Raw genomic sequence first — 26,290 nt, 5'->3', positions numbered from 1 at the left:
CTGACTCCTCAGCCGCCTCCTTCCTCAGCCACCCCCGGACCGCTGCTGCTTCCTGGCCACCCTGTTGCTTTCTTCCTCCACCACCTCTCTGGCACTCTCTTCTTCCTCTCTGACTACCTGCCATCTCCTCCTTCCTCCTCTCCCCACCCTCGGGCACCTCTAACACTTCCACAGGGCATATCTCTGGCCTGTAGCCCTCCACAGAAGTCCTTCAAAAGTGGCAACCTGCTCCACATCGCTACTCTCAACTCTCGTTCAGCTGTCAAACATTCATCTGACACCTGCCATCTCCTGGAAGAGCTTGATTTGTATGTTTTCGGTCTCACCGAGACTTGGTTCATGGCCAGCTCTGTCAAGAGTTTTGACACTCTCCTTCCTGATGGCTACAAGATCCTCTCCGAACCCAGAACCAACCATCCCTTTGGGGGTGTAGCCTTGATTTTCCCAGAGTGGATCCTTGCTTCTATCCATCCAACACCGGACTACTCCTCTTTTGAATGCCTGGTGTGCAGGCTCCCTATCTCCCCTGGCCTCTCTCCCACAGTGGTCAATATCTACAGGCCGCCTGGCCCGGTCGCCCTCTTCGTCTCTGAGTGAGCTGACTCTCCTCCTCCCTCATTGTCTCTACCTCTCAACTTCTCCTCCTGGGAGACCTGAACATCCACCCGGATGCTACTAGCCCTTCTTCTGGACTCTTTCACAACCTCTGCGACTCTCTCTCGCTATTCTTCCCTCTTGCCCGACTCACTCTGCATGGCACAACCTGCATGTTCTGATCTCCGTAGACCTCCCCTTCTCTAACCCTCTCACCACTCCTCATTCTTGTAATGACCATGTTCTCCTTTCCTGCCACCCCTCTCTCTCTACCCCTCAGGGTAAGCCGACTCCAGCATTGCCACCTACCTTCTCAGTCATCTGACCCATGAAGCGTGTGTCAGTTGAGGCTTTCACCACCACTTTCTCTCCTCCTGTACCTTTGGCTGACTCACACCCTCATACAGCCCTCTCTAACCTTCATCTCTCTATCTCTAACACTCTGGATGTCCTTGCTCCTGTCATGAGGATCTGCTTGAAGCCCAAATCCAAGTGCAACTCTTGGTATGACTCCAACCTTGCCATCCTTAAACGTAAGTGTAGGGAGGCTGAGAGTAAGTGGAGGGCATCAGGCGCACAACCTGACAAACTGGCCTGCCGCCTGCTCCAAAGGCAATACATACTCTCTGTGCTATAAAATAAGAGAGCCTACATCCAAGCCCGCGTCTCTGCTGCATCTAACAACTCGGCTGAAGTTTTCAAAATCTTTAAGGGTCTGGTCAATCCTGCTCCAGTCTCTACCTCTCCTGTTCCCTCCCAAGTCCTCTGCATGGCCTTTGCCTCTCCTTTCAGTACTAAAACTCAGGATATCCTGTCCACCCTTCTCTTCCTCTACCTCCTCTTCCACCTCCTCTACCACTCCTGGCCCGTATGTGGCCGTCTCTCCTCCTCCTTTCTTCTCCTTTCCCTTGTTCACTCCTGATTATGTTTCTAGACAAGTCTGATCTATGAAAGTCTTGTCAAAGCAGGTTCTCCCCTGCTCATCCAGAACCATCAAGGACCACCTTTGATCCAGACTTGGCTAATTTCTGCAACCAATCCTTTGGCACTGGAAAATTCCCCTCCCCCTTCAAGTGCTCCCTTGTGCACCCCCTTCTTAAGAATCCCTCTGATCCTTCCTCTCCTGCTAGCTATCGCCCGATCTCCATCACTCCTTTCCTGGGAAAACTCCTGGAAAAACTGCCCATCTCCCAGCTTAATCTGCATACTGAATCTGTTGGTTGTCTCTACGACCACCATTCTGGCTTCAGAGCTGCCAGAAGCACGGAAACTGCTCTCCTGAACATCCGTGAAGACCTGCTCTCTAATAATGACTCTAATCTTCGGTTTGTCCTCATTCTCCTCGATCTATCCTCTGAGTTTGATACGGCCAAACATGCCATCCTCCTCAATCGCCTCCCTGATAACTTGGGTACACTGATCAAGCTCTGGCTTGATTGACCTCCTTTCTCACCGACCGACCCTCTCAGGTCCAACTGAGGTCTTTTCTCTCTTCTTTCTCTCTCTCTACTTATGGTGTTCCCCAGGGGTGTAACCTTTCAACCCACCTTTTCAACCACTACTTGGCACCTCTTGCCCACCACATCACTATTTTATTCTCCAATTTTCAGTGTTATGTGGATGACACCCATCTCTCCTTCAGGCTCCCCTCAGCCAACTCTGCTATTTCTCGCATACCAGACTGTCTGGCCGCAATTCAGGAATGGTGTGCCACTAATAATCTCTGCCTTAATTCCAGTAAGACTGAAATCGTCCTCATCGGTAAACCTCCTTTCCTCTCTCTCTGGAAGCACAATCTGTGCCCTCTTCCTGCTCCCTCCTGTGAGGCTAAGAACCTTGGTGTCAACTTTAGCTCCACGCTCTCCTTCTCTCCTCACATCTCCGACATCTCCAAGAAGTCAAACTACCAGCTGCAACTCCTCAGAGGTATTCTTCCTTTTCTCAATTCCCCCAGAAGCTCACTGTCTCCAGAGCTCTGGTCCTCTCTAGGCTTGACTACTGCAAAAGCCTCTTTCTAAATCTGCCTGCCTTTACTCTTCCAGCTTTACAACTTATCCAGAACAGGACTGAAGACGTGTCCTTGGCCTCAAACCCAGGGATGTATCTCCCCAGCTCTGAAATCTCTCCACTGGCTCCCTGTGGCTGCAAGATTCAAGTTCAAGATCCTTTGGATCGTCCACAAGGCTTTCTGGGACCTGGGATCGCACTACTTCCAACTTTCTCTTCCTAAACATCTTCCTTCTCAAGCTCTCTGCTCATCCACCTCCAACTCTCTGACGGTCAGACTCTTCTGCAAGCAGAGAGTGGGGGGCACATCTCTCTCCTCAGCTGGGCCCTCCCTCTGGAACAGCCTCACTGCCTCTCTCAAACTTGAGCATAACCACCTCTGGTTCCGGAAGCAACTCAAGATTGTTCTTTTCGCTTCTGCTTTCTCTCTTCCTCTCCCCTGCTGATGTCCCTGACTGCTCTATGCGCTGGTCACTTGGCTTCCCTATGAACTCGGGCCCAGGCTCCTGCATGTCCAGCTGCCCTCGCACTGACTCCGTGCTCAACCTGCACTTAATGGTATGTACCTGCAACCCTATAGTTCGTTCTCACTGCGCTTATGCGCCACACGCTGACTTCACTTATTGAGTCGCCTGCACTTCTCCCAACTGTATGGTGCCTAGTAGGTGAGAGTGCTTCTGGTGGGCTTGGATTTGGGTGTATGCTATGCGGTTGAGTATTTTTAGAAGTAAAGGTATGGTGGTGATGGGTCGGTAATTGGTAGGGAATGAAGGGTCTAGTGAGGGCTTCTTGATGAGGGGTGAGACCAAAGCTTCTTTGAGGCATGTGGGGACTGTGTTGGTGAAAAATGAGGCATTGATGTAGGCTCTGGATGGAGTTGTGGACTTCCTCAATAGTAACTGGGGAGAGATTGAATTGAGGCACCAAGGCAGTTGTTCCAAGCAGATGGGGGGATAGTGTTGGGGAGCTTCGCAAGCTAGTTGGGCCTTTTTGGTCGTGATTTTTTTTACTAGTTTCTCAATATTGTTCGATAAGGTGGTTTGAATGGTGGAGCACCAAGCTTTGCTTGAGTTCACAGTTGTGGTGGGAGGTGTTCTTTTTTTTAGCTCTTTGAAGATAGAGAACAGTTCTCTCACATCAGAATTGGCTTCAGAGATTCTTGTGTTGTAAGAGTCTGCTTTTTTGGTGATCAAGGTGTGTTTGTAGGCTTTGGCTGCTAAATTGAATGCTCTTAAATTGTTTGTGGAGGGGTGCTTGCTCCAGAGGTGTTCTAGTGAGCGTTTTTGTCTCACTAGATAGAGATGGAAAGAGAGAGATGCAGAGAGGGATGCATTGAGAGAAATGGCGAGATGTATAAATAGATGAAGATGGAGAGAGATTGAGATGTGGCTAGAGAGCAAGATAAATAGAGCGAGATGGCTAGAGATAGAGATGGATAGAGAGATGGGTAGAGAGAGATAGAGCGAGAAAGAGAAAATAGAGAAAGAGAGAAAGGGTAGGTGTCATAGATGTAGTATAGAAGATGAGGGGAGGTAGAGGGGGTGATGGAAGTTGAGAGTGAGGGTGATGGTTGGAGAAGGAGTCATAGTTAGAGAAAGTAATAGTGAGTGTTAGTTAATGAAGTTGGCATTGGTAGGCTCAGAGCTATCAATATAATCAAGAAAGTGATCAGGGTGATTCTCTGGATAGACCACATCTAGTATGGATCTCATTCCCACACTCATTTAATTGAAAAAATATATTCATAGTTATTAAATCAATTAATTTGTAAACAACGTATAATCTAAACATAACTGATTACACATCATCTCTTATTGAGAGATCAGCAATACATATGCATATAAAAACCACCCACAGTTTGAAACCTTTGTCATATGCTCCACACAATTTTGTAGACACAGGAATGAGAAAGACAACAAAAATATCTGTTGACCCTCACTCATCAAAGTTACAATTCTTAATTTGTCACCCCCTTCACATCAGGGACAATCCTAGTACATCGTATGCTTAACAATTTGGCTTGTTATACAATGTATCTAGACACTGTCTAAAAAACATGTTGACACATAGGGGCCTCATTGCGGGTGTGGCAGTAACCGTGCCAGTACTACCAGAGGGTTGCCGCCGGACCTGTAAAGGTTACCGTAACCTAACTTCCCGGTAACACCGGGACGTTACAAGTCCCGGCAGACTGGGAGCTAGGTGCCAGTAAAATGTTGTTCCCCATTCCCGTGGAGTCCCATAGGACTTCACGGCAATGGGGAACACAGAAGCACTGGCACCGTTGTTAACAGTGCCAGTGCTTCCGTGACGGTCTGCTTAACGTGGGCAAGGTGGCTCCGTCAGTCAGACCTGTAATCTGCCGGTCCAGAAACAATGGTGCCGGTAAGCTTACCGGCTCCATTATTTCTGGACTGGCATAGTTGTAATGAGGCCCATAGTGTTTCGATCTCATGAGCACATAACCAAGGCTCTCATTTTCTCTGGCTTTATTAGGACAAATATCACTTTTATATCTCCCCACCACAGGTTCCTGTTTTCTGATATATCTACAATACAAACATAAATATAAGCTAAAACCTATCTATCTGGATACATTTAACATATTCAATACAACAGATTTTTCATAGACAATCAATGCTGGTAAAAGGTTTTATACCTCTCAACATTTATCAAGGACCCCTGCTTCACTCGCGTACAAATTGTACTCCTCGTGCATGCTTTTCTTATAACAATAATGTAAACACCCATCTTAAATACTGGTCTAGCCCTAACTTCCTATTTAGAGCAATTCAATTCAGAGTGAGACTCAGCTCTTTTTCTATTTATTCCTCTTATGTGTTTGTACTCATATTGGCTGCATCACAATTATGCCTTCAATTTCAGTTTTTCTACAAATAAGGAGAAATGTATCATATTTCATATCTATTCAGAGCCATCTTGATCCCACATACTGATATATCCATATATTTCACACTCCATCTTAATTCCAATCCGTCTCTATACATTTCCATCACATTATTTCAAATGTGTCACACATCAAACCCCCTCGGGTGCGCAGCAGACACCATATCCCTCAATTGGAATATATGGTTAATCTGGGATCCCTCCGCCTAGATTGATTACTTCACATGCAGCATCCTTGTGATGTCCCGCCGGACATATGGCTTAACGCGGACTGTCATGCAAATCCCCTATCAGGGTATGGAATCCCCGTTTGCCGGAGTGATTCCCTAGATAAAATCTTTCCCCATAGCATGGGAAAGAATATCTCACCAGTCACATCATTTCGCGGATGTAACTTTCCTGCCGTGCGCTTTAAATCAGTGGCCGCCATGTTTGGCAGCATTTACCGTCGTGAAGGACAGACTAAGATTTTTTAGTTATTTTTGTTGCATCTCATTATTGTATATTTCAATGGCAGACATTGTCAAAGGGGCCTGACCTCATGTAAAGACGGACTAAGATTGTATAACTATTTTTGTGACAGTGGCTGCTTTTGATGGTGCATATCTCATTCACAAAATAGTGGGTTGAATCAATCCACCCATAACACCTCACTGTCATTTATTTAGGTGGCGGCCATTGTTAAGTATCCCAAAAGTTCATGTTAGATGGTATTGAGGGCCACCTTCTAAGTGCTGCCTACTGTTATTAAACAAACCTAAAAAATCAAACTGTTCCATACAACCGATAAATTCAAATCTTTATTCACTGTGTTTAAGCAATAAATCCATTGCTGTTCCAATTCAACCAGTTGCTTATCTCATCTCCCCCTCATGGATGTGGAACCATTTTCTGCTTTACAAACCACTTCAGGTACCTGTCATTATGTCCCTTCTTCTAACAATGGTCCACTAATGGTGTTTCTTCCACAGAATTTCATATACATGATCTGTGCTCGGGGATTTGTTGTTTTTCTGGCCAAACCATTTTGCCTTCATATAACAGTTTACATGGGCATTCAATAATGTAAACAAAACACATTTGCTGTTTCAGTTTGTGTGAGAGAGTAAACAACGTTTAATGTCTGCATATTCAAAGGTGTGCCTTGTTTCTGTAAATTGACAGGCAACGCACTGTGAAGGACACAACTTGTATGATTGAAATTTTGGGCAATATGGTGCTCGTGGAGCATGTTGTTTTGGTACCGCTGGATGTAGAGGCATTGTACACCTCAATACCTCAGGAGAAGTGTTTACAAGTATTGGGTGGATTCTAGACAGATGGGCACACGACCTTCGAAATGTATTCTGGAATGTAAAAAGATAAATACAACTGATATGCATAGACATTTTAACATGATGATTTCTTTGGATTTTTGAAACGATTGACAGAAGCGAATTACAATAACCAACAAATTTAAATACATAGAATAATAAGTACAAACAGATTAATACAAACGTACCTTATGAACAAGAGCTAAGGAACGAAGGAACAATACATTTATACAGCATAAATTGATTTTAAGATTATATTTGAGCAATATGTATATGGTTTACGATGTATACATTTATGTCTATATGATGAAAAATAAGAAGTAAGATTTTAAAAAGATATACTGAATACATCAGAGAACAAGAAATACAGAAACATATACTTTTTAACATTTATTTAGAAAAATGTAACAGTGATGAACATTAATTAGTGGAAGAAAATATGTATATAATTATACAAAGAGCGGCAAAGAGACATGGAGAAAGTAAACACACACATTTACTTTCTTTAATTTCAAAATTAAAAAGATAAGAAATTGGCAATTAAAAATTTATAATAAAATATTTAGATTTTTTATTCAGTTATCTTTAAAAAAATATGTGCATGTAAATTAAGTTGATGCACCTAGGGAGGATCTGATCCATTTCTATTTTTTTGCCCAGCCTATGCGAGATTGCGAGGGCTAACACTTAAACCACTGTTGAGGGAGAAGGGGTTTGTCATTTGTGATGTCATCTTTGATGTCCTGGGTGTTAGTATTAGCAGTGCACGATGGTGGCACGAGTTATGGTTGCTTAGGGTTACAGGTAATTTGGTCGAAAATAAATGGTCGACAGGCCAAATGGTCGACACAATTTGGTGGAAAGAGAAATGGTCGAATTTTTTTTTGTTGAATTTTACACTTTTTTTTTTTTTTGGGGGGGGGTCCCCTCCTGGGGGGGGTCCCCTCCCAACTCCCTTTTTTTGCTAAAAAAACCTTTTTTTCCTAAACGAAAACCTGAAAAATATATATATATAAATTAAAAAAAAATTCTACCATTTGTCTTTCGACCAAATTGCGTCGACCATTTGTCTGTCGACCATTTGTCTGTCGACCAAATAACTGGACAGCGTTGCTTAGCTTACCGTAACTGGCAAATTTCTTGGGGTTTTCAGTTTTACCATAACGTCCCTTTAACAAAGTTTTTTCATTGAATTTCATAGGTTTTTATTAGTCCAACTTAACAATAACATCCCTTTAACAAAGTTTTTTCAGTGAATTTCAAATGTTTTATTAGTGCAACTTAACCATAACGTCCCCATAACAAAGTTTTTTCAATGAATTTCAGATGTTTTTATTAGTGCAACTTAACCATAACGTCCCTTTAACAACGTTTTTTCATTGATTTTCATAGGTTCTTATTAGTCCAACTTAACCATAACGTCCCTTTAACAAAGTTTTTGTCTGTGAATTTCGTGGGTTTTTACCAGTGCATGCTATTTTCCTACAATTTACTAATATCATACTTACCCAATATAGCAGTATTTGTGTCCAATTTACAAAGTGTCACCTTAAAACGCAGTCATTTCCCACCTTCTAGAATCATTTCTAACACTTCTTTACACTTTTTGCAACTATTTCAACTAGTTTTGCACCCGTAGACGTCTACGAACATCTGACTTCATTGCGGACCTTCCAGACAGTGCCACATGACCACACGCTGGCACGCGGCATGATGACGTGTCCGAGAACCCATCCGCACTTCACGATAAGATCCATGCTTCACGGACAGTTCGGAACTGCATTTTCTACTGATCTAGGAACTTTCAACTTCAAAATTTCCCTTGCACAGCTCCAACACCTATTCCTACTCATAATTCATTAACAATCTAGTACACAGTACATACATTTAGCAAAACTGCTATTTATCTTAAAATGGCATCAGCTAATGCCATCCCTCCCCCCCAAGAGCCACCACCACTGCTGTAATCAAGGAGCATGAGAAACACTGCCCCCTACCTTAGAAATAACACACGCGCAACATTTTCCCCTGTCCACCGACTCCTCCATATTAGTGTTTGGTGCCTCTTCCCTCATTTCCCTCCCCACCTTTCGTTCTTAGCTCTCCTGCCAAAAATAAAATACATCCAAATACAACAAAAGAAATTTCCTTTTGGAACCACCTTTCACAGTTAAAAAAATAGAACTAAATAAAAAAAACATATATACTCCATCTACTTTATATTTCTCAGTAAAGTACATAGGGCCTCATTACAAGAAGTGCTCTAAAAACAGGGTCATTACCGGCATGGAGGAACTAGCGGGTCCGTGCTTGTTTGATGCCGCTAATAGCGGCTGATTATGAGTGCGCAAGCACGCGCGAACCCCCATGCCGGTAATGGCCATACCGCCATGCTGCTAAAGGCCCTCCAACCCCCCGATAGCGCCATCACGGGACCCGCCGATACTGCCTCCGCCTAGGAGGCACCCCTTAATACCGACCCGGTAATAACATCATGCTAATACCGGGCTCGTAAAACCGCACCCGGAAGTAACGTCATCGTGTCGGATGGGAAATGCGCCGGCGGCCATCTTTAAAAACACAATCCATTGCAATCTTCTCAAACCACCAGTGTTGCACAGGAGAGACCAGGGCCTCCCAAATCAACATGTCCAAGGCAACCAGAAAAACAAACCCCCGCCTGCACAAGAAGTGTTTTTCCGATGAGGAACTCAACATGTTGGCGGACTCCCTCGCTGCCCATGCTGTGGACATAAACACCCATAACCTCAAAAGGGAGGCGCAGCAGAGGAAAAGGAGATTTGGGAGGAGGTAGCCCACAAGGTATCTGCAGTCGGCACCACCCCACGGGCAGTCAAAGACTGTAAGAAAAGGAGGGATGAACTCCGCCTTAGGGTACGCAACATCCTGGCCAGCAATCGAAGGGAGGCCATGGCCACAGGCGGGGGTACCCACTCCCTGACAAAACTAATGCGCTGGGAGGAGACGTGTAGTACCTTCATCCAGATGGAGTCTATCGAGGGCTTCTGGGAGATGGAGACGGGTGCCGCAACATCTGGAGATGGAGGTGAGTGACCCTGCAGACCCCAGTAGGGGAAACCATGACGTAGCACAAGTGATCTGGAATAGAGTCTAGGCAAGGCAATGCATGTCCCAACAAACACACATCGACATATCCATGTCCCGATGGAGGCCCAAACCCTGCCACACTGAAATGCATGCTGAGTGCCAATCCCATTACCAACAGACAGCCAACACACCAACACACACGGACCCTTCCCATGTCATACATCACACAAACCCCAATAGAACGGCATGCCACCTGCCATGCAGCATTCCTGAATTGAGACGTCCCAGCAAATGCCAAAATGCCCCCTTCAAACTACCCTATGTGACACACCTGTAAGATATGAATGCATGATAAATGAAAATCTCCACAGCACCATATAATGCATCTTGCTTGTAACACCATCACTGATGCCCTGCATCTCTTCTACCCCCCAAGCACGAATGGAGAAGATTCCAGTGAAGAACCACCCACGAGAGCATCCATGTCCCTGGCCAAAACAACTGCCCCAGGCAAAACCACCTCGGGGGCAGCCTCACAGCCCACACCAAAACCCAGGGCGAGTGCCCAGGCCATGCCCGCACATGAGGGCCCCACAGCTACGCCTGAGACTAGAACCCCAGAGCTGGTGACACCAGCGGAAGGCGAGGCCAGTGGCACCCATTTGGCAGAAACAAGTTCAGTGGGCGAGGCAGCAGCCACTGCCCCACTGAGCGACATCGAAATTGGAGCAGAGGAGTATGTGGACGAGGAAGGCCTAATCCATGTGGCATGTCCACACTCCCCAAGCCCCCTGTCGACCCCACCAACCCCACACTCAGGCCACACCCACCAGCACCATTGCGGATCCTGCACTCCACAGTTCAGACCTCAGCACCACCCCCGAGGCCAGCCCTGCCAATGCATGCCCGGTCGAAGCACGATCAACCACTGCTGCTCCCACCAACCTTGAGGCACGGCTATCAAGGGTGGAGGCAAGACAGGACTCCATGCTGGAACTTGTTCGACAATATGTTGCAGAGGGAGAGGACACAAGGCAAGAGATAGCGCAGGCCATTGCAGGGAACACTGCCGCCATCAATGCCTCTGCAGTGATGATGCGAGACAGTCTGGCGGCCGTCACGGAGGTCCTGACCTCAATACTGCTGCACATGCAGCAGCAACAACCCACGCCAGCTGTGCCAATCACTACGGCATTCACCCCATCCACCACACCCCCATCCTCCACACCCGCTTCCTCTGCACCCTCCAGCCCTGTGCGTCTGACAAGGCGGAGTGCGAGGCAGTCAGAAATGATGCCCCCGGACACCAAGAAAGCACGGAAATAGTGTTGGACAACAATGGGAGTAGGTTAGATAGTGTCGGTGGTGTATAGGTGTATAAGGGGGTGTTCATTGGGGGGGTATGGGGAGTTCATTGGGGGTATGGGGAGTTCATGGGGGGTATGGGGAGTTCATTGGGGGTATGGGGAGTTTTGGTGTAGTGGGCGGCAGGAGGTAGCACTTTTCTGTAGTTTACATTAATACACCCGTTGTATAAAAAATCATTTAATGCCTGGACATTGTTCTATTTGTGTGTGTCCATTTAATTCATGACAGTGCACAGTGTCCAACTCCCCGCATACCCTGTGTGAATGTCCACATGGACCCAGTGCTCAGTGTAGCACTGACACATATCCAGCAACGTCCCTGTGGTTCAGAAGTATTCGTCAATCAGTGATTGGCGTACAGCACAGCCATCTTGTGCATCATGTACTGGCAGGGGTGCTGCTTCTCCTCTGTCTTCATCCTCATCATCCACACCCGGTGCATGCATGTCAATGTCAGGCGGCAGTGGTACATTTCTCCGGACGCACATGTTGTGAAGCATGACACAGGCCATGGTGATCTTTGCTACCTTCTCAGGCCTATAAAGGAGTGCTCCACCAGACCTGCTTAGGCAGCTGATCCGCACCTTCAACAGGTCAAAGGTCTGCTCAATCACGACACGAGTACGGGTATGAACCCGATTGTACTCCTCTTCATGGCTGTTCCGCGGGTTCCGCACAGGGGTAAATCGCCACGGCTTCAAGGGATATCCTCCATCACCTGCATGCAAATACAAAGAGGACTGTGTGAGTCACTCTGAGCTGCCACCTTCAGGATTCACAGCCATTGCCGCAGCAATTTGCTGTTGACATGCACATGTCCCTATACGTATGCACAAATATTATTTAGATGCATTGTATACTGCAATATGGTGTGCTAGTCTGGATGGCGTTGAACGGATGATGCAGGGTGATTACTTGCATGCTGATGTGGATGTACTGTGGATGCAGGACGATGTCTTGCCTCCCATGATTGCTGTGTATGCTACTCTGTGCATAATCACCCTAGCCACATTGGCACAGTTGCAATCATGTTTGGTCATGCATTGCTTGACATACCCATGGTGGCCAGGTTGTGCGTCTTACATGTTGTCATTGATATACGGCAGTGATGTGTCATGTTCGGGTTGGGAGGTTCAGGTTAGGAGTATATAGCTCTCCGTGCATTCTCCACTCACTGCCCATTCCCATCCTGGTGGAGTATGCATCCCTCCACCTCACGACCCTGATGCACTGCCATGGCCCAGTCAGGCAACTCAGCAAGCATCCAGGCACGCCGTCCAGCATGTCGCTCCATGTGACGGGGTAGCGTGGAGTTACGCAGCACCATGGCATTATGTGTAGATCCGGGATTTCGGGCGCAACAATGTGTGATGATCTTGCTGGAGTCACATAGCATCTGCACATTGATGGAGTGGTATTGCTTGCGATTGTGGTACACAGCTTCTATGGCATGAGGTACTACCAATTCAACATGGGTGCAGTCGAGGGCACCGACGCAATTGGGCATGCATGCCAGTGCATGGAAGCCTACTTTGGTGTCAGCAATCTCCTGGGCAGTCCGTGGTAGGGATATGTGGGTGCTAGCGTGCTTCAGGAGGGCATCCAGCACTTGGGTCAGCATGCGTGAAAAGAGTGGTTGTGAAATGCCATGCAGCTGGCCCACTGTGTGCTGGTACGTGCCTGTGGCCAGGAAGTGGAGCACAGGCACCACCTTTAGTAGCGGGGGGATGACAGTGCGTATTTCTATGAGGCTGACAATGTTGTCATGTATCATGTCCACAATGGTGGTGATGGTGTCCCGGTCCAACCGGTACAGGGTGTGGATATGCTCAGGGGTTAGATTGAATGGACTGGGTTTGATGCGAGGGATTGGTGGCTGCCTACGAGGTACTACTGGTTGCACTGGTGGTAATTGCTGGGCCTGTCTCACCCTCCTTCTCCTCCTGCGTCTCCTCTGTGCTGCCTGTGGCTGTGGCTGTGGTTGTTGTTGTAGTTGTTGTTGTTGCTGTAGTTGTAGCAGCATAGGCATGTCCTCCAGCCCCATGATTGCAACTGCTAGTGGAATCATTTTGGTGTGGGAAGGGGTGTGGTGTGTGGGTGTATTCCTTTAATGCTGGGACAGGCTCCATTGACTTCATCTGTGGTGAATGTGTGAACCTGTGGCAGTTGCCTTGACTGCAGGTTGCTGTTTACGGGTGGTCCGCGATGCCTGTATGGCCGCCATCGTGCAGGCCCTAATTACCGGCTTCGGGATGCCGGTAATTGCATGCCCGTGTGAGTTGTGATGTCCGCCTGTTACCGGCATCCCAGTATTTACTCTGGAAGGGGCGCGTGTATGCGCGCAAGCCGGTATGAAGGGGCACGGTACGGGCGGTGGCAGTATTGGCGGGTTGTCGGGTCGCAAAGGCCCCGCCCCGTTAACGATGCCGGTAATACCATTCCGCCTTCCTATTTTCATTACCTCCATTCTCGTAATGAGGCCCATAGACTCAATAAGATTTTCCAACATTTCCATTTGCATTTTGTTTTATGCTAATGGGAATATTGTGGCGTTCATTCTCCATTCCAGGGACTGGAACAGGGGATATCAGCTTGGCAGCCCAAATTATCAGCCCAAGCGAAGCAAGGGTGGATAACGAGGTCTCTGGACCATTATCCCCCCATTCCAGCCCCTGTAATAGGGGATGAAGGCCATTAGCACCCTACGTTCCCAAACCGGCGTCCCTGTGTAGGAAGTCCTTGCAAATCCTTTTCCAAGATGGCCACCATGGAAAGGGAAGGCGGGGTTCCATACACGGCCCCTCTTCGCTCTCCAGGGCACCCTGCAGAAGGCGAAAAGAGAACCCTATGACCATATTACCACAAGCACATTTTTCTTCCCTTTCAAACCTATCCCAATTTCAAATAACTTTACCACAAAGCCAGTCACAGGTGGAAATGGCCACTTTAACCCCATGTTTTCTCCCTCGTGGTCATGGCCAGAAGTCAGATTGTCCGGATCATGACCTTATTCCATGCCTTGGACAATCTGGCCACTGCCCATGGCCACAGGCTACACCTCAGTCACCAAAAGTATATCACTATTTTGTGTACCTACATTATGGCACTCGTCAAAAAATAAACCATGGGCACATTTGTAAAACCATGCTTTCAGGTCCTTGCTAACGCTCCTTACACAAGTTTGCTGGAAATCCACCCATGTTTTATTTTTTCAAAAGTGTCAATTGTGTGTACATACAATCGTCATATAACTTAGCCCCCACTTCACAAAATCCAATCAGACTTTACGAAAATATTTATATCTAGATCTATAATCTTTTTGCAAACCTTTGTGTAGATTTGTCAAATGGCACCATATTTATAAGCTTTTACAATATTTTGGGACCCCCCCTATAATTTGGCCACCTCTTGATAGAATCCCACCAAACTTTGCAAGCTCATTCGGTATCAGGTCGGAAATATAATTGCAACAATTCATGCAGTTTCCTTAAGTGGCGCTAAAGTCATAAGCCATCCAAGAACTGCTTTTCACTAACCCTGTAATGCTGAGGTGTCTGTGAACTTCTCCGGACTGTTCGCGAACATCCGGACTGTTTGCTGACTTTTGCAGCAAAAAACGCCTGTTTTTTTGCTTCTTGCAGCCATATCGCATCCCAATCCTCATCAACCCTCACCTCCCCAGAGAATATTTGATAAGTTTGACAAGTGCAGTGTTGTGTTTTTTAATATGTTTTTACTGCGATGTCCGCAGACACTGGCCGCTGTCTGTGAATCCAAGATGGCGGGTGTTTCCAAAAATCTTATGCACTTCACGTTTTTCACCATCCAAACAGCGGGAGCGTCCAATATCCGCGGACACCACATTGCCCTCTAAGCCAATCGGAGTCCTGTCCGCGGAGCGAACAGGGAAGTGAGTCTGTGGAGCAGACATAGATATCACACATTTTTTGAGACCTACTTTTTGGTTGTTTTAAAAAAACTACTGGACGGATTTCCACCAAATTTACAAAAGCACGCTTTCGGGACCAAGCCGCCACTCCTACAGCAAATTTGGTGAAAATACATCCAGCGGTTTGGGCTGTAGGCGTGAGCAAAGTGTTTTCTCCATTCAGTTTATAGGAAAAAAAAATTTGGAACCCCCCTAAACTTTGCCCCCCCTTGACCAAACCTCACCAAACTTTGCAGAAAATTCAGAGTAGGCCATATACTTTTTTTGCAAAGTTTGGTGAGGATTCGTCCACGGGGAGCGTAGTTATAAGCCGCCCAAAAAGTGCTCTTCCTATGTTCCTATGGGTTTAGCAACTTAACTATAACTACATGGCCGCTACCGCAGGCCATGTAATATATATATATATATATATATATATATATACATATATATATATATATATATATATATATATATATATGTTGTATATTGTCAATAATCATTCACAGATACTATTCACCCGACTCTATGTGTGATGAAACACAGTTGGAACAGCATTGGGAAGTAATTTACAAGTAGGTTTAAGGCTACCTCTTGTGGTGAACATTGAAATGCCATACGTATGTTCCGAGAAGTGCATGCTGCACACACAGAACCAATTGCCCTTTACGTCCTTGATGACACCCTTGGCTTGGCTGTCAAGCTCTGAAACTGGGAAGCCCAGTTGAGCAACCATGATCGTATCAAAGAAATGTACTTCAGGAAAATGTGCAGAACTGTGTCTGGAGTCTTAGCATAAGTGAAATTAGGATGTCCCAGAACAATACAGGAAGGCATTGTTTATGCACTTGAAGATCTAACCAAAAAATATAAAAAGGTAATCATTATAAAAGTATACCACTGATTTATGAAGCAATAAATACCTCCCAAATGCAAACTACCCACCCACTCATATGTCTATGTTCTGTCACATGAAAAAAAAGATTGTGGTCTTTTCAACATCTCTGGTGCCACAAAAAGATAAGAGTGAAGAGAAACTATTAAATGGTAAAAAAAATATGTAATGTTCGTACCATTTAAAGATATATTAAAGTCGTGAAAATTAGAAAATGGAGAACTAATGGCGAAATATGAAAATAAAATGTTGTGGTAAATGGGTTAAAACACACTATAGATGGACTTAATTGCTCATGGGAAACATAGAATAAACAAGAGTTCAATCACCTGTGGTTTGCAAAAAGTATGTGGAGATTCTGCAACGAAGATTAGTAACCATGCGATGATAATATCTGCAGGAGACTGCAGAGATTTTTTCTTGCTAAGGATTGTAGGTCGTTTATAGATACTTTGAAAACTGGGTGTGTATATGAATTTGCATGGAAGGACTGCTTCTAACTCTTGCTGTGTTTTTTTTAGCGGTGTGATATACTATCCGAACAGACCCAAATTACGGTATTTGTAAACTGTGTGGTAGGTGCAGCATTGATAACATAACATTTTGTAAAAGAAAGTGGGCACAACACCGACCATTGTGATTGCAGGGACTAGGTGAGAACTGCCTTTGCCAAGGGAGTGGCGTGTGGGCAGGGGTACACGCATGAAGTGAATGCAATAGGTCCAGACACTTGTCAACAGTGACATAGATATGTTGACTGCATAGACAAGGTCTTCAAAGCGGAATATGGATACACCACATCTGGGGAGGCCACGTGCCAATGGTTCCTATATGAACAACCCTTTGAGGTGTACACAATGTTTGACACCCGATAGGTGTGCTCCCACCCCCTACCTCCAGATGGCTCAAGTGAGAACTGTCTTTGTTAAGTGAGGGGGTGGTTAAAAAAGAAGCCACCTTGTCAAAAAGACACATAGATATGTTGATTGCAGGGACAGGGTCTTCAAAGGTTAGTTTGGAGACACCAGGTCTGGGGTGGCCATGTGTCCAATTGGTCCCTAGAAGAAAGACCCCTTTAACTTTTACATGATGTTCAGCACCTGGTATCTGCCCACCCACCCACGCCAATTGCGAGTGCATGGGTCAAGTGAGATCTGACTTCGATAAAGGAGGGGGTCGATAAGGGTGAAGTTAGGGGAAGAGGCCTAGCACCTTTTCAAAGGATGCATGGACATGTTGATTGCAGATACAGGGTCTTCAAGGGTGAGTATGGGGGTCTGGGGTGGCCATGTGGGTAATGGTGCCTAGACTAAATATGCCTTTGTGGAAATCACTAATTTGGCGCTCACATTTGCATATTGAAGATTGCCTTGGGCTGTCGCAAGTGGATATGTATTATTACAGTAAAATACTTTAAACTCTATCTTTGGCAATCAAGATAAAGATACAACACCACAGCTGACAACCTACCCTCAAGAAAACAAGCTATAAAATTAGGATTCGTCCAAAGAACAAAGTCCTGTCAAGATTGCCATAATTGTGTTTACAATAAATATCCCTTTGAGCTAAATATGGTGTTCGCCACCCAGTACCTGAACACCCACACATCTCCCATTGAGAGTGCATAGCCCAAGAGAGAACTGACTTTGATAGGGGTGGGGGTGGATAAGGATGAAGCAAGTGAAAGAGGCCATCCACCTTGTCTAAGGACACATAGATTTGTTGATTGCAGGAACAGGGTCTTTAAAGGGGAGTATGGGGACACCAGCTCTGGGATGGCCATGTGGCCAATGGCCCCTAGATGAAAGACCCCGTGGAGCTGTTCATGGTGTTTGGCACCCGGTACACTGAATTATGCTCCGGAGACCTGCTGGCCCAAAACCTACCACAAATGAGAGCACATGGACAAAGTGATAACAGTGCTTTGATTAAGGAGACATGGTGGGGTAGAATAGATAAAGTCTGAGTAATATTGTTAACTTATTCAAAGCAGTATCATTAACATATTTATCTGGCTGGAAGAGCACACAATATCTATTTATAGACTCATATGTATTGTTGGTGTATGGAATTGTTGACTTAGACAACCTCTTTCATTCATACGTCATCATTTTACATCATTACTTCTATTTCATACACCTTTGAAAGTGTCAAACATTTAACAAACCCGTGTGCAGTCTTAACTGTAATAGCAAATGTACAGTACGTGAAACAAAGAAATAACATGATAAGAAAAGATAAGAATAAGAAATTCCACCCCCCTTAGAAAGCAAGTACATAGTATTTGATATTGTGACTTTTGGGTTTATGCTTTGTTTTACGATTTTCGAAGACATATGAAAACAACTTTCATTTCTTTATGTGGGTTAATAGCAAAACAAAAATTGGAAATAAAATACACTAAGCTGAAAGAAAGAGAAAGTAAACAATTATGAATTATTAAAATCATACATTTTTCATGAAAAGAAATATATTTTCAGAAACTCCATCTTTAAAGAAAAATGTAAATGCAAATACAAACTACAAGTTATATTCATCGGGAAGTAGAATTCTCCACCTAGCTTCTCTCGGGCCTGCCTTGGCACGGGCTGGCAGGCCATTATCAGCCATGCCCGCTCTCCTGAGCAGTCATGAAAGCCACAGTATAAATCCAGTGTATTGTCGCAAGGCACTGGGAAATTCTTCACGAATGGCTCTGACGACACTGGCAGGTATGACATGGCTTACTCTGAATACCAGTCTTCTGTGATTTCCTCACATAAACACTCTATAGGCCACAAGCCATTTCCATCTGTGTAAAAGATAGAGAAATAGTTTTGTTGAACCAATTGAATAACTGATTTTCACTTTTCTTCCATACCTTAGAAAAAAGAATGAATGCGTAGGGAAGCAAAAACATATTTTGTGAGTAAAGGATTTCATAGTCCAATCTGTATAAAACATGATATGGAAATGTATGTATACATGCAATGAAATAAATAATTTTGTGGACGCTCTAAAACAAGATTGAATTGTTTAGCATGACCCAAGAACAATGCATTTTTGAATTTATATATATATATATATATATTCAATGAAAAAACTTTGTTAAAGGGACGTTATGGTTAAGTTGCGCTACTAAAAACCTATGAAATTCAGTGAAAAAACTTTGTTGAAGGGACGTTATGGTTACAAGTAAAACCGAAAAACCCCTGAAATTCACCAGTTATGGTAAGCTAAGCAACCATAACTCGCACCACCACCGTGCACTGCTAAGACTAACACCCAGGACATCAAACATGACATCACAAATGAGAGAAGTTATAAGCCGCCCAAAAAGTGCTCTTCCTATGGGATTAGCAACTTAACCATAACTACACAGCCACTACCGTATATATTCACTGAAAAAACTTTGTTAAAGGGACGTTATGGTTAAGTTGCACTAATAAAATCCTATGCAATTCAATGAAAACATGTTGTTAATGGGACGTTATGGTTACTAGTAAAACCGAAAACCCCCAGAAAGTAACTAGTTATGGTAAATTAAGCAACCATAACTCACGCCACCACGGTGCACTGCTAAGACTAACACCCAGGACATGAAAGATGACATCACAAATGTCATTGATGATATCACTGATGACATCACATATCTGGGCCACTTGTGTTTGTTTACTGACATTATCAGGCTATTTTTATGTTTTTATTGACAATGAACATTTTAAATTTAAAAGGTGCTATATATCTACACATTAACCTTTTTATATGTTCTTAAAGTACTTTCCTTAGAGTTTAATCTGAGCTCATAGTGCACATACATGGGGCAGTTAGCACGCCTCAAACACACAATTAATTTGTGTACATGATGATTAACTCTAATGTTATTGTCATTTTTTGGTGCTGTTGTTTCTTTCTTCCTTACTTTAGTTTGCCTGTATGTGCCTCTAATGTGTATGCATTGTGCATTTGTATATGTATTCTTTCTACTAACACAAGTGTGTGGTAAGCTTTCAATTGTTACCTATTTATTCCATGTTTAACATTACACAAAACTCTCATAAGGTAGCATTTATTATTTTACTGTCAGATGTTACCAGATTACAAATATTGTACTTCTATGGTGCATGCTGCAACCATTGCCTATATGTATGTATGATTAGGTTCCTCTACTAACAACAACACTAGAATATAATTATTAATTTATATGAGAACATTCTTTAATACATTAAGTAGTTCATGATAGTTCTTGCAATCACCCCTAAAATCTTGTTTCTAACATTATAAAATCACCCCCTTAGCGGGACTGTTTATTAAAATTAATTTAATATGTAATGTCATCAGTGATGCCATTAATGACTTTTGTGATGTCATCTTTCATGTCCTGGGTGTTAGTCTTAGCAGTGCACAGTAGTGGCACGAGTTGTGTTAGCTTAGCTTACCTTAACTGGTGAATTTCTGGGGGGTTTCGGTTTTACTTGTAACCATAACGTCCCTTTAACACATGTTTTTCATTGAATTTCATAGGTTTTCATCAGTGCAACTTAACCATAATGTCCTTTTAACAAAGATTTTTCACTTAATTTGCATAGGTTTTTATTAGTGCAACTTAACAATAACGTCCCTTTAACAACGTTTTTTCAGTGAATTTCATTGGATTTTACCAGTGCATGCTAATTTCATACAACTTACTAATATCATACTTACCGCAATATAGAAACATTTTGGTCCAATTTACAAAGTTTCACGTTACAACTCTGCCATTTCCCACCTTCTAGCATCATTTGTAACAATTATATACACTTTTTGAAACTTTTTTCACAGTTTTTGTGTTTGTTGATGTTCGCGAAAGTCTGACGTCATTGCAGACTTTTCGGACAATGTCACGTGACCACGTGCGTGCAGCATGATGACGTGTCTGCGAAAGCATCCGCACATCACAAATGGATCTGTGCTTCAAATGACATTTTCAGCTGATCTAGGAACTTTGAAGCCCAATATGTACCCTTGCACAGCTCCTACGCCCATTCTTACTCACTATCCATTAACAATCTAGCACACAGCACATACTAGGAAGAATATTAGCAAAACTGCTATTTATCTTACAAATGGCATCAGCTATTGCCATCCCTCCTCCCCAAGAGCCACCACCACCACCAGCTGGAGGACCTACACAACAACAAAAAATGCAGTACTTCAAAAGACAATGAAGATGAGAAGATGAAGTGCCTACCTCTAGCAGCCAGAGAGAATCATGGGTATGTCAGTTCTTTACCACTGTAGGGAAATTACCAAAGGCTGAAGTTACCAAAGTGAAATACACTGAGTACTCAGTCGTGGACAGTACTCCTACGGGACCACCTCCATGCATTGCCACACAAATCGAACCACAGCAATGCTCTCAGAAAAGTTGTTTCCTTCTGAGCAAGTTATAGGCTGTCTTCCTCCACCTAATCTTCCTCAACCAATACTGTAACCACAGAGCCTACTTCTGTGGGAAACAAAATCCCACCAGCTACCTTGCAAGTGATAAAAGAGGCTGGTGATCCATATCTTTCGAAGACAGCAGTACTTTGTATATACTGCAACAAACCACTCTGCAAGGGGGAGCAATTTGGCAGTGCTTTTGAAGCTGTAATTAAGGAGCATGAGAAACACTGCCCCCTACCTTAGATGTTACACACGTGCAACATCTTACCCTGTCCACCTGCCCCTCCATATTTGTGGTTGATGCCTCCTCCCTCATTTCCCTCCCAACTTACTTTCCGACATCTACTGCAAAAATTTAAATTAAAATAAAAAACAACAAAAAAGGTTTAACAACTCCATAATAATCTTAACAACTCCATCATACATTTCTCAGTAAAGTAGATAGACTCAATACGATACTCTAACATTTCCATTCGCATTTGGTGTTATGCTAATGGGAATAATGGACAATTGTATACTAGAGAAAAATATAAAAGGGCAGAAACAATTTTCTATTCGAAATACTTTTCTCTAGCATGCAATAAGGACCATAATCGATGGACCTTTATAACTATCCGCGGTCTCCACAGTCGCCTTTCTATGCCATGGATTATTAAAAGACCTGGGTGGCACGTGCACACCATCGCACAGGGCAGCCCTTCCACTCTTTTTAATTGTATATTTGTAACACTCCCTCAATGCCTGCTTTCAGACAGTCACACATCCATCGACCAATCACTTCCAAAAACTGTACATATAACCCTATGACCATATTAAGCTTCCACACACCAACTGACACTTAACAATCTTCTACAAATCTGCCTTTCCCTTACTTATACAAAAAGACTGCACACAGTGCTCCTATAAATGCACTTATGCATTGTCCAGTGAGAGAAGTGCATAAATAGAAGGGGTAGTACGAATGGGCAAGTGCTCATGAGAACCCAGGAGGCAAATGCCAAGGGATGCCAAGGTGGGATGCCACTGGTTAACTACTGGAGCAGAGGAGTCCCAAGGCTGGCATGCATCTTAACCGTAATATCCATTTAACAATGTTTTTTCAGTCAATTGAATAGGTTTTTATAAGTGAAAATGTTTCATGGCGTTACATCACTTTATATAAGTTAGCAGTAATTCCTCTTTTCATATATATGAAAGAACTATAAACCTCCTTTAAGAAACCTATTTTTTGCAATGCATACTTATGTCTGTCATTATTAGCAGCACATGCTGGGGATGCAAATCATCGTTCAATTGCCTATGGCATAAGGCTCAACCATGACCCCAGCCGAACCAAACCACCCCAATTATTCACTGCATCTACCCTGCATCATAGCTCAGCGACCACTATACCCTAATAAGCAAATCGGAGTACATATTTACGTTTTCCGAGGGCCAGGGTCACTACCCAGACAGCAAATGTATATCACTAGTTTTTCTAACTACATTCATACACTTTGGAAAAATAAAACACACAACATATTTTAAAAAACATGCTTTCAGGTCCTTGCTAATGCTCATCGCGCAAGTGTCTTGTAATCTAGTCCACCACTTCAGGCTGTAACCGCAAGCAGAATATTTTTTCCCATTCAAACCTACTGCTTCGGCCATGCTGCATGCCCCAATAAGCAAATTACAGTACACCTTTCTTCTTGCTGATGGCCAGGCCCATTGCCCAGACACCAATGTCATATAGCTGTGTTGTGTACTTACGTTTTCACATGTCTTGGAAGGATAGCTCAGGGGCAATGTGCTCGCCTTGGAAACAAGATGATGCGAAGCAACACAGGTTTGATCCCAGGGTCCTAGCTTAGAAACCTCTGGGTATAAAGCGCGCTATAAATAACCAATTGGAATGACACTTTAAAAAAATAAAACGCCGGCCATATTTGCACATCCATGCTTTCAAGTTCTTGCTGACCCTCCTTGTGCATATTTGCTGCAATCCAATCCAGCACTTCAACCTGTACCCACAAGCAGATTTTTTTTTCCCATTCAATCCTATCCCAATTTCGAAAAACGCTGCCACATAGCCGGTGCCTGGTGGCCCTGCCTACTTTAACCCCATTGCTGGTTCCTCGTGGTCATGGCCAGTAGACAGATTGTCCGGGTCGTGGCCTTAAGCCATGACCCGGACAATCTGGCAACTGCCCATGGCCACAGGCTAAACCTCAGTCACCAAAGGTATATCACTATTATTTGTACTTACATTATGACACTTTAAAAAAAATAAAGCACAGACACATTTGGAAAACCATGCTTTGTAAGGCCGGTAAGATAGCTACCAGGTAGCTAAAGAAGTACAGTAAAGTAAAGTACAGATAAAACCAGGCCGGTAAGATAGCTCAGCGGGTGTGATCTGCAGGTCGCATTCAAATCCTGGCAAGGCCAACTCAGCCTTTCATCCTTCCGAGGTCAATAAATGAGTACCGATTTCGGTTGGATGATATGTATGTAAATATGTGCTCTGTAAAGCGCTTTGGATTAAGGCGCTGTATAAATAACACATCATTATCATTTGTGGTCATTGCCAATGCTCCATACACGAGTTTGCTGCAAATGCGCCCATGTTTAATTTTTGGAAAAGTGTCAAAATGTACGTACTTAAAATAGTCATATAACATAGCCCCCACTTGACAAAATCCATTCAGACTTTGCACAAACATTCAAGGTTGGGTCTATAATCTTTCTGAACACCTTTGTCCACATTTCATCAAAGGGCAACAAAGTTATAAGCCATCTAAAAATGTCTAGACCGCCGCTCTAATTCTGCTCCCTCTTGACAAAATCCCACCAGAATTTGCAAAAACATTCATATCTAGTTCTGGAATCTTTTTGCAAACCTTTGTGCAGATTCATAAAATGGCACCACATTAATAAGTCTCTGAAATATTTTGGGCCCCCCCATCTAATTTTTTTCCCTCTTGATAAAACAGCACCACACTTTGCAGAGCCATTCAGTGCCAGAACTTCATGCAGTTTCATTGAGCCAAAGTTATAAGCCATCCATAAACTGCTTTTCACCAACCCTGTAATGCAGAAACAGGTATAGATGTCCCCGAACATCTGAGATGTTCGGGGACATCACAGGACTGGCCCGGACATCCAGACTGTTCGCAAATGTCGAAGTTGAAAAAACACCTTTTTTTGGGCTTTTTACCTCTCCCGAGATTGTTTAATTAGTTTGACAAGTGCAATGTTGTGTGTTCTAATATGTTTTTACCCCCGTGTTCGCAGACACCAGCCGCTGTCCGCATATCCAACATGGCGGGCGTTTCCAAAAATCTGACCACCTCATGCTTTTCACCATCCAATCAGCAGGGGGAGTCTGATATCTGCAGTCATCACGTTGTCCTCTGGGCCAATCGGAAGCCTGTCTGAAGGAAGGGAGTCTGCAGACTGAACCCAGATATTTAACCTACCTTTTGTTTGTTTTAAAAAAAACAATTGGATGGATTTATACCAAATTCACAAATTTACAAAAGCACGCTTTCGGGACCAAGCTGCAGCTCCTGCTGCAAATTTGGTGAAAATCCATCCAGCGGTTTGGGCTATCGGTGTGAGCAAAATTCTTTTTCCATTGCATCTAAGGGAAAAACCACCACATTTGGGTCCCCCCCTATGAGTTTGCCCCCCTGCATGAAACTACACCAAACTTCACAGAATCTGATAGGGCCATATACTCTATTGCAAAGTTTCATGTGGATTCGTTCAGGGGGGCAAAGTTATAAGCCGCTCAAAAAGTGCCCTTCTTGTTGATTGAGCAACTTAACCATAACTACACGCCTGCTACCACTCGCCGTATAATATAAGTTTGGTGCGGTTTTGTCCAGGGGGGCGGCAAAGTCATAGGGGGGAACCAAAATGTGTGGAAATCCTCATAGAGGCAATGGAAAAAAAAATGTATAGGTGAAAAAAGGGCGTGCAGATGCTGCGTAGTCCGTATATAGTAATATGTGTATAGTAATTATAGGTACTGTAGAGGTGTATACAGTATTTGTAATGTGGTGTTGTGATATAATTGAAGTGTATATGATATTTATGATTGTAGTACAGTTGAGAATAGTGCTCCTTGATGTCGACTCCTCCTTTCACACGTTTAACCATTGTATCCTCATTAAACAGATACATGATACCTTTAGCATCATGGACCGGGCACTGGAATGGCTGACCTGTTTTCCTCACTAACCGCCCATCCCAACTACAACTGGGATGTTTATACTCCACCACCTCACTGTCTACCTGCACAGTACCCTGGGGTTCTATCCTATGATTGTGGCTCTTCAGTATCTATTTGGTCCCTCTGGCTCACCTGATGTCCTTCTTCTTTTCTCTTTTCCAGTGTTATGTTAATGACACACAGCTTTCCTTAAACTTCCCTGAGCTAATTCTTCTCCTCGTTTTTTATCCCTGATTGTTTGACCGCCATTGAGGCATTGTGTGCCGCTAACAATCTCTGTCTCAATGCCAGTAAAATTCATAAGAATTCCACTAAGCCCCAGGCAGACCCATTGTGTCGGCTATCGACTCACTGCTGGAACCGCTGTCTGTTTACGCAGAGTTTTATTAAAACCATTTGTGCAGGAGATGCCGTCATATGTGAAAGATTCGACCCACATGATTAATATCATTAATGATATTGAAATTGAAGAAGGGGGAAATCCTTGTTACCATGGATGTCGAGTCGCTATACACAGCGATTCCACAGATGGAATGCTTGCATGTGTTAGGTCATTATCTGAACAAGAGAACCAGACCACACTTA

Source organism: Ambystoma mexicanum, chromosome 4p (assembly GCF_040938575.1).
Source record: "Ambystoma mexicanum isolate Mex_15411 chromosome 4p, UKY_AmexF1_1, whole genome shotgun sequence".
NCBI lineage: Eukaryota > Metazoa > Chordata > Amphibia > Caudata > Ambystomatidae > Ambystoma > Ambystoma mexicanum.
This window is presented reverse-complemented; position numbering follows the sequence as displayed.